The sequence below is a fragment of the Eptatretus burgeri genome, chromosome 13, assembly GCF_056783735.1.
Source record: "Eptatretus burgeri isolate ZD-2024b chromosome 13, Ebu_testis_v1, whole genome shotgun sequence".
In the NCBI taxonomy this organism is placed as follows: domain Eukaryota; kingdom Metazoa; phylum Chordata; class Myxini; order Myxiniformes; family Myxinidae; genus Eptatretus; species Eptatretus burgeri.
The window spans coordinates 54,920,963-54,930,962 of NC_140973.1; positions in this window are offsets into that span (position 1 = coordinate 54,920,963).

The window sequence follows — 10,000 nt, forward strand, 5'->3', positions numbered from 1 at the left end:
GATTTCTGCTGGTTCCTGCATCGTGAAACTGACACAGAGCAGCACAAACGCAAAGCCAAATGCCTAAAGCATTTTTAATTCCATTCTAGTGGAGTTTTTCTGTAATTTCTATAATTTTGAAGCATTCATGATGAAATAAATGAATAAATGAATTTTTGTAAATTTCATTGAAATCCTGACTTCTAGGCAATGGGAATATTTCTGTTACTGAAAATCCTGACGTGATACAGCAAAACGGTTATGATTTTTGAAATCAGCGTACCCAAATTAGTCTAAATCACTTTACACATCTCCAGTAAAAAATTTTTGTTGTTCAGTGTTATCGCTGTATAGTGCCGAAGCCTTTTTGATTGACAGTTATATTCAAGTATACTGTTACGGCTGTGGAAATTCGCATTACACCATAAAGGGCCCGTAGGTGAGATATCTCCAAGTACATGTGTAGTTAGCCCAAACCCGTTGTATTGAGGGTATTTATGTGATCCATTCGGGCTGCGACGCTTTGAGTTTGCCATTTTTTCTGTTCTATCTTTATTTTGAACCAACCACGTTTCAACCGCCATCACACAACAACCACGCCACCGCCATCATCTACGCTCCCACATCATCGCACCACCGCCATTCCCAAACGGCATCATAATCATCAAACCACCATCGAAAACCCTCCACCACCTTCATCTCTCTCCTTCTACGGGCATTCCCGCACCACCTGTGAACACTGAACGTCGGGCTGTCTCGGGCCCGTTCGGCGTTTGGTGCCGAGCGCACCGAGCCGCGAGCGTGAATAGCGGCCTTTCCGAGGGAAAATTTGGATCAAAAACGCTACACGTCCACTTTTCCTCTGTCCAATTAGCGAGCGCGGGGCGCTTGGCCCCACCTCCAGGCGTGTGTGTGTGAAGTCGATAGATGCAAATTCTAGGATCAGGGGAGGTTCACGCCCCCGTTTCCTCTGACCAATGGGCGAGCGTGGCTCCGCCCCCGAGGTCATTCTGATCCGAATATTTGCATACTGGCTTCTCCTGCCCGCCTATAAAAAGGCGAGCGCAAGGCGAATTGTGGATGGTAGTGGGAGAGTGGAGTCGGTCGGGTGAGGATAGTGCGGAACTGAAAAGAGTGGCAGAGTCGAGTCGGTCGGGTGAGGAGAGTGCGCGCGGCGGGAAGAGGCAAAGGAGCTCGGGTCCGAGGCGAGAAGGACGGTGGTCAGCGACGAGGTTACGGTGTGGGGAAATCGCTCGTCTCGTCGCGGGACCCAAGCCAGCCAGCCATTCTCCTCCCCCAGGGCATCGACAATTCCCCCTTCTCCTCGCGCTGAGATAGTGCAAAAGGGGGCCCCATTCCCACCCCACTCCAAACGTCATGCCAACGAAACCCACCAAGGACCACGGAGTCGGGGCACAGCCGCACGGCCACATTTGCGACTCGCCCGCCAACGCGTCACGAGGACGCGGGTAGGACCCCCCCCCCCGAACTCGCGGACCCGGCCGCTCCTCCAGGTCACGCGCACATTTGGCCTACAGGCTTGTCTCCCTCATTGTCTGTGAGGGTGGCTTCTTTACTTTGCTTTTGTGTAAATGTGTGTTGGCACCGTCTGTAAAGTAAAGCTGTATAAGTGTTGCTGTGTGTGCGCGTAATCGGTATTAACTCTGCGTCATTGTTGCTTTTATTGTTTTGGTTGCTTTATGTGCATTTTGACTTTATGGCTGTATATACGTGCTTTCCGTGTGCCGGGAAATAAATGTGCATTGTGTGAACTGTTTTCCCGTTTCGCTTCGTCTTTTTCCGAATTGAATCTCCATCCTGCTTCACGTAAAGGGTTCGTAGTGGGTGCAAAACGCCCGGTAAATAATCTAAACCGTCGAGGTCGACGATAACACCGCTCAGTTATCCCGATAGTACGGAACGGGCCGCCCAAGCGGCTCGTGTCCGGAGTCGACCTGCGTTGAGGTACGATCGCCCGGTTTACCATCCGCGTGGGTACTTAGGTAGGTCGAGTTTGGCGAACAACCCTATCCTACGCGGGTGGCCGATTGGCACGATTGTGGTGAGGTCGAAAGGCCCACCCGTGACTGGCTCTGGGCGATAGTTCCCGGAGGGTCACGACTGAATTGTCCGTCCGGTGGGCGACGTTCCGCTATCCGAGTTACGATGCCGTCCGCACGCCGGCGGGTGCGAATTCGCAACAATACGTACGTATTAATAAATACCAAACAATTACCAGACATTTAAGTACAAATAACCCTCTTCCGGAAGTGGTCAAAGTTAGCACTACATCTTTTTCATCGTCCTGAACAGCACCATATTTTTAGATCGGGGTCAAACTTAACTCAGAAACAACCATACATTCACCAGCATCCATTTGATGAACATCTAATTCCGCTTCCAAGGTAACACTTCTACAATGCCTCTTCGCCAATAATATACAAGGTTTTTACAAAGTCACATTTCCCCCTCCACAGAACCTGATAAATGAATATAATGAACAAACAAGAGCGATAAATGTAAACTATTAATACACTAAACTTTTATTGTCATAAAAAACAAAGTATTAACATGAACATATATATATATATATATATATATATATATATATATATATATATATATATATATATATATATATATATATATATATATATATATATATATATATACACACACACACACACACACATACACACGAAACATACCAGGGTGGATGAGGATGGAGGGAGTGGGGGTGGGGTAACTGACAGTACATTTCTCTGTGTGTGAAGTTGATTTTGCAATCTCTTGGTTTTGGGTATATGACTGGTGTTGGATTTATGGCTGGAGTGGTGGGCTTGGGATCTTAGGGTTCCGAGTTCAAATCCTGCTTGGCTATTGAATTAATACCAGGTGGGGTTATTCAGCCTGTCATGCTTCTGAGATCGGCAAAATGAGTACCAGCTTGCTGGTAGCCTGTGTCGGACTGGCGACCTTCCCAGGATTGTGCCCAATAGCCCAGGAGACTGCTTAGGCAGCACCAACGCTCTACACAGAGTATGGTCCCCATGGATGGATGGTTTCGGGTCTCATGGTCATGGTCACAATTGACAGTTGCAATTCTCCGGGGTTTCCGCAAATCTTGTGGGATTGTGAGTTGGACAAATGACTGTGACTGGCCATTTTAAAATCCCTCTATCGTGCTTAAGCATTTGTAGCTATGTGAAAGGTAATATTGAATGATCCCTGACCCCATTCCTTTGTGGGCGTGGGGAAGTGTTGTACGTCCCCACAAAAAAATAGACTGGGCAATGCCGGGTACCCCTGCTAGTGTTCTAATGGGGAAAGATCAGGCAAAACAGCTGGCCAGGGAAGTGTGGGATTGTTCTGTTGTACGATGAAGTTGGTGAGCACTTGTGTGACGTGAGGGTGCACATTATCCTGTTGATGTGCGATGTAACGTCCATGAACCTGCAGGAACGGGGGACGTGAGGATGCAGAACTTCATCACAGAAACTAAATCTTGTCAAGTTGCCATAAATGATCTCCGTCTGGGTTCTGTGATGTACGATGATGCTTCCAGTACCATCACGCTTCCACCACCGAATGACTAACATTGCACAACACGTGTCAGCATAACGTTTCCCTTCACATCGATAAATGTGACAACAGCAATCACCTCTGTCAAGATGGAACCCCGACTCATCTGGAAAGAGGATAACAGCCCAATCTTGTCTCCTGAACATCAGATGTTATCTACATCAAGCTTGGCATGCATGTCAAAAGACGTGGCAACAAAATCGGATGTACTGCTGGTCATCGTGGTTGGATTTTATACTCGTATAACTGATTCCTGGTGGTTCTCGCACTGATTGGTCTCAAGCCAGGGAAGCTGCGACCTGTCAAACATGTTTTCTGGAAATGATTCCTGAGGTGCACCAACCGGATATGGTTATCCCACCGACGTGATGTCACACATAGTCATCCAGAACGTGGATGGTCTCTGATGTTGCCAGTTTGTTGATAACGTCCCCAGAGTCACTGTTTGGTGTTCCGATGAACACCAAAACGCCTAGCCACAACGTTTTGTGGCATTCCTGTCTCAAGCATGTCAATAGCATGTAGACGTTCATTTTCGGAAGGGTGTGGATTCACGTTTATGATGTTTAGACGCCAATAAAAATGCTTTTCACAGCTGGGATGGTTCACAGATTTGTGCTGCATTGCAATTTGCTCAGTCACACATGTAGCACTGCCTCATTACTCAGTACACATGCATGGCAATTTGTGTGTGGAGTGCAAATTGTGTGGAGTGGAGTATGCATGTGCAAATTCCAGATGTTCATGGGTAAACTGGGGAACATATCAAGGCACACGTTGGCTGACCATTATATTGCTTGGGTACATGTCAGTATAATTCTGTGTAATTTTTTTTTATGGTGCACAGGAACTTTTTTCTGTGTGTGTATAAATATATATATATATATATATATATATATATATATATATATATATATATATATATATATATATATATATATATATCGAAACATGTGGAGTGTGATGAGCATTCCCCTGATCTCCATTAGACATAGTCCTACACCAAAGTGCCACCTCCAACCCAGAGGCCTTGGCCCAGCAAATTTGTTCAAACAGACAAAGATTACATGGTCAACATTAGTTAAACATCAAACGGAGCCACGTATCCAGATTTCGGGCTTATTTGCCCTCATCAGGATGGCATACCAATAAATATCTAACCAATGATGACCACACTCATTGCTGAAACATCAGACACACCTCCAGACTGTTAAGGTGAGCATTGCCACAGATTATGTCACACAGTAAAACTACATAATCCGCAATGAACATCCGTCTGTCTGCTACCCAGTCGATTGTTCCCACTAATGCAAACCATTCAACCAGAAGGGACGTGATGGGCAAGTAAATCGAAACATGTGGAGTGTGAGAAGCACTCCACCGATCTCCATTGGACATAATCCTACACCAAAGCATCACCTCCAACCCAGAGGCCTTGGCCTGGTGACTCCATCAAACAGACAAATATTACATGGTCAACATCAGTTAAACATCAAACAGAGCCACCTTTCTGGATTTCGGGCATATTTGCCCTCATCAGGACGGCATACCAATAAATATCTAACCATTGATGACCACATTCATCATTTATACATCAGACGCACCTTCTGACTGTTATGGTGGGCATTGCCGCAGATTATGTCTCACATGATAATGCCACATAATCTGCAAAGAGTAACTATATGTCTGCCACCCAGCCGATTGTTCCCACAAAAGCAAACCACCCAGACAATGGTTTGCATTTGCGGAAACATTTGTCTATCAAACATACAAACCAGAGTATGTTTGATAAACGAATGTTCCAGAAGAACTCTGGGAAGGGTTTGAAATAGCAAACCCTGAGAAGATTAGAGCACCATTCCAAGAAGGCAAGCGCTTACCTTGTGTAGGCTTTCTTGCTTTATGCAGCTTCTTCAGGTAGAGGAGTGTGGGAGGTGTCAGTAATTTATATAATCCTAGCCACCTGGGTTTGTTTGATTCGGTAAGAGCTAATTGGCTATTTCCTCCATTTACAGGTGAGCAATGTGGGTGGGTCTTTATATATATATATATATATATATATATATATATATATATATATATATATATATATATATATATATATATATATATATATATATATATATATATATATATATATATATATATTAGCAGTAATGACCGGCGTTGCTCGGGCTAGCAATAAAGCCCGGTGTTGCCCGGGCTTTCTTGCAAATTTCCTGAATAGCTGTTAGCGGTTAGGGGTTAGCGGTTAGGGTTAGGGTTAGCAGTTAGAGTTAGCAGTTAGGGTTAGGGTTAGCTGTTAGGGTTAGGGTTAGCTGTTAGGGTTAGGGTTAGCTGTTAGGGTTAGGGTTAGTCTTAGGGTAGCTAACCCTAACCCTAACACTAACCCAAACCCTAACAGATTGGCGTAGCGGAGATAAACAGCGCCCGGCGCAAAGTGGAAATTTGCGTCCCCTGTAGGCCTTAAACTTTAGTGGATTTGAATGGAAAATCCCATAAGGGATATCGATTTATCGATTTTTTCGAATATCGGAAGTGTTATGGAAAAAATTTATAGCGAATGACCTAAGTTGGACCAAAAGCCATAATCGTACCGAATTTGAATGGAATCCGTTGGAGCTTGTGAAAATGCATCAAAACGAATTTTGAGGGGCCTCTTAAGGAAGACAATAATATCATTAGTATATGTGCCAAATCTTGTTTCATTTCATGCAGTAACAAAAATCTGATGGTGGAACAAAGAAAGGGGCGTGCCAAAATATATATATATATATATATATATATATATATATATATATATATATATATATATATATATATATATATATATATATATATATATATATATATATATATATATATATATATATATATATATATATATATTTCAAACTGCTGACTGACTCATACACTCACTGACTGATATTTAAGATCGGTTCCTTCAGGGTGACATAGAAAGCTGAAATTTTGTGTGCTGATGGACATCGAAGCCAGTACACAGGGGAAAATCATAGAATCGTCAGAAAGCATGTGTAAATGAAAATATAAATAAATGAATAAATAAGTAAAGAAATGAAAAATCGAATGCAGGTGAGTGACCTGAGACATTGGGAAAGCAGGGTTCATATGGTGCACAGGAACATTTTTGTGTGTGTAAGCATTGCAGGCTTACAGAAAATGTAAGCATACCCTGCTATTATCTATAAAGTATTCTGGTTTTGAATCTCTTTTCTTTGAATGCCTATATACACTTTGTCGACATAGCAAACGGAGAGCGATTAGCCAGTTGAATCATCGTTAGACTTCATTTAATGTATAATTTTGTGCAAAGGCTTTCGGCAAACGCAGGGTCATTCCCTCATGGAAACGCGTCTGGGCCTGTTGGCATTCCGATACGAACCCCCAGTTCATGCTGCAGAAAACTATATTCAAATTCTTTTGTCTTGTTTATTTGTCTACAAATCTCCTTTGTCATCATGCAAAAGTGTAATGTCTATTCCTGGCTTTACCTTGCATGTGATACATGTACAAACTCCAGTATAAGCTAACGTGGTATGAAAGCTCGCTCCCCATTCAAGATTATCAAAGTCAGATACCCTGCAAGATTTAATCAATGTCGTAAAAAGTGCCAGCAACATTAGAGTTTGAATTTGTTGGAAAGAGAAAATCCATTTGCCAGATGCAATGTACAAATGAAAAAAAAAGATACAATTTTAAGATGTCCTTCAAAACTCATCGGGTTTTTAAAAGATTTTTTTCATGGAACGGTCAAGGATAGATGATCATAACTCTTCCATCTGATTCCACTTAATTTATTCTTTAAAAATCACACCACCTCCCTCCCCTTCAAAACCTCCAACCACGTGACTATCACAATGTCATCCTTCTCCCGTCCTCCACAACACCATCTCACTTATTCTCCCACTCTCTCCTTTTCATATTATCAACTACAAAGAGTGAAAGCTCTTACTCATGAGCAAGATTGATTTTTGGTCTGAATGACAACTTCAGCACATGGTGACATGGTTTCCAAGCGATTCCACAAAACATACGGTCGTATTTGTCACCCTTCTTCTGTGAGCAGCACAAGTAGATAATTAGTGTAAAGTTAATTAGTCCCAATAGGAAGATAGCTGTGGATAGACTAGAGCACCATTCCAAGACATCTCACAGATGCTTAATCTGATTGAGATCAGGACGTTGATGTTGGCAGGAAAAACGTGTGAAGTAACTGTCATGTTCCATGAACCGATCAAGAAAAATACAGGCTCTGTGCAGGGTGGTTTTGTCATTTTTTTACTTTTTGTTTTTGTTCTTCACACTGATGAGAGGTTTCTGGTGCAAAGGCAAACTGCTATACTCAAGCCGGTAATGCCTATTGTTTGAGTTGAAACAGGTGTCTTGTGCGATGTTGATGGTTTCTGCAACTGGTAACACATCTATTACATGTCTCATCACAACGCACATGTCCGTGGGCTTGATCCGGCCTGACATGCTTGTGGCTGGAGCTATGTTTTCTGAAGGTGTTCTGAGGCAAACACTGCTATTTCAGAAATGGCTTGCAGGCTTTATTGATGGACACGTGGTCATTACAGCAACTTCATTGAAGGACAACAAGGTTGAAAAGGTACCTACTGTCCTGCCTCTTGTGAAGTCAGAGATATTTGTGAGATCCGGTGTAATCTATCACTTGGCATATCATATGGCCACTTAATGTTCCATAGTATATATCGTTACAGATCTGGTGTAGGAGGTAAAATGGAAGATATGTTGGAATAGTTATTTCATAGTAGATGTTAGCATAAGTGTGGTGCAATTCCCATAATTAATAAAATGTGTCGAGAATGTGTTTAGAAAGATCTAGTTCCCTCACCCTGGAAGTGTCTGTCTAAGCCCCACTTTCCCCCTTCCCTACATAACTGAACGTTCGCCATTGTTTATCTATCTCTGTGTAGAATTTCCCAAGGGTAAAAAAAACAATAGGCGAGGCCCACACATGATGGTGGTCTTTATGTTGAATTTTGCAACACCACAGCTAATCAGCATGACCCACAAGTGATCACACAGTCAGAGCAAGACCACAAGATGGGCCAAGGACATGCCTTTGTGTGGACATCAGTCGGATGATGCTGTCCAAAGAGCACATGCAACAGCGCAATTCAATGAACCCAGTGGGACCATAAAAGTGCAGATGCCGTGCGTACATGGTTAAATATAAAAAGAAGAAGAGGATTCCTCATGGTTGTTAATGCGCACAAGAACTTTGGTTGGTTGCTGGTTGCTGAGTTAGTTGTGGATCTTCGGAGTGGAGAGCTCGCAAGTCTTGAAAGGAACACACTCAGGGTGAGGTGAGGACAAGCCCCACCCACATGGAACTGTTGTGTGCATGGACGGGACACCAGCAGCCGACCGTGCTAAGACACGAGAGCAAAGCGATTGTTGGGAGCGGGACCATGTGCGCAAATGGGACTTACGCAGCACAGGTGTTCCTTTTGTGCTGCGTAAGCACCCCAAATGGATGCAATAAATTGAATGTGTGAAGGCCATCATAATTTTAGGGTGTAATGGGTGTAAGGATGTAATAAGGCAGATGTGTTAAGGCCATCGTGACTTTAGGGTGCGTTGAGTGTAATTTATTCTCAGGGCACCCCGATCGTTCCCACCTTATTGTGGGGTTGGCCAGGGCAACGTTCCTGGTGCAAGCCTTTCACAAACTGGTTTGCAGGGTCTGATGTTCGATTGAAGGTGATTTGGGAAGGAATTTACAATTTGTTCAAGGTGCCACTGATAGCTCACATACTCTTCGTGAAGACACCATGGCATCTGTGACATCCACCAACTAATGCTTAATGCTGACAGACGTGGCAGCCGGCTTAATTTTCGTCCAAGGGACAGAGCACTTTTTGATGCATCACCCTCTCCACGAAGCACCAATCAGATAGTTTATAGTCGGGTCGGAATTGAACCAAGAATAAACAGCTCAAAGGTAGGTACCTCTGCACTATTCTGATGGACTGAAATGATATTTAACACTACAAATTTATGTTGAAAAAAAAAGGTACATTATATTAATAGTGATAGATGGGTGATGGTAAACAATGCTGGACTACAAAATATTTTTGGGATGAATCAAAAAACAGACTTTGGCCAGAAAACCTTCTCACGGAATGGCCGACTCTTTATGAAATACCATGGGATTGTTAATGTCCACAAATGAAATGCGAGCAGATTGGACAATTGCGGTTGAAAAAATTCTTTGCAGGGGAAGTAGTCTATGCAATGCCTGCTTGCAATGCACCTGCAAGATGACATTTCAGCTTGGGACACAAAACCCGAACAAGATCGGTCAAAGGGGAGTATGCTCTGTTTGAGCTATCCTATCGGCCCATTATGTACGAGTTCCCTTTCGTGGAACTTCAACGTAGGAGGCTATTAG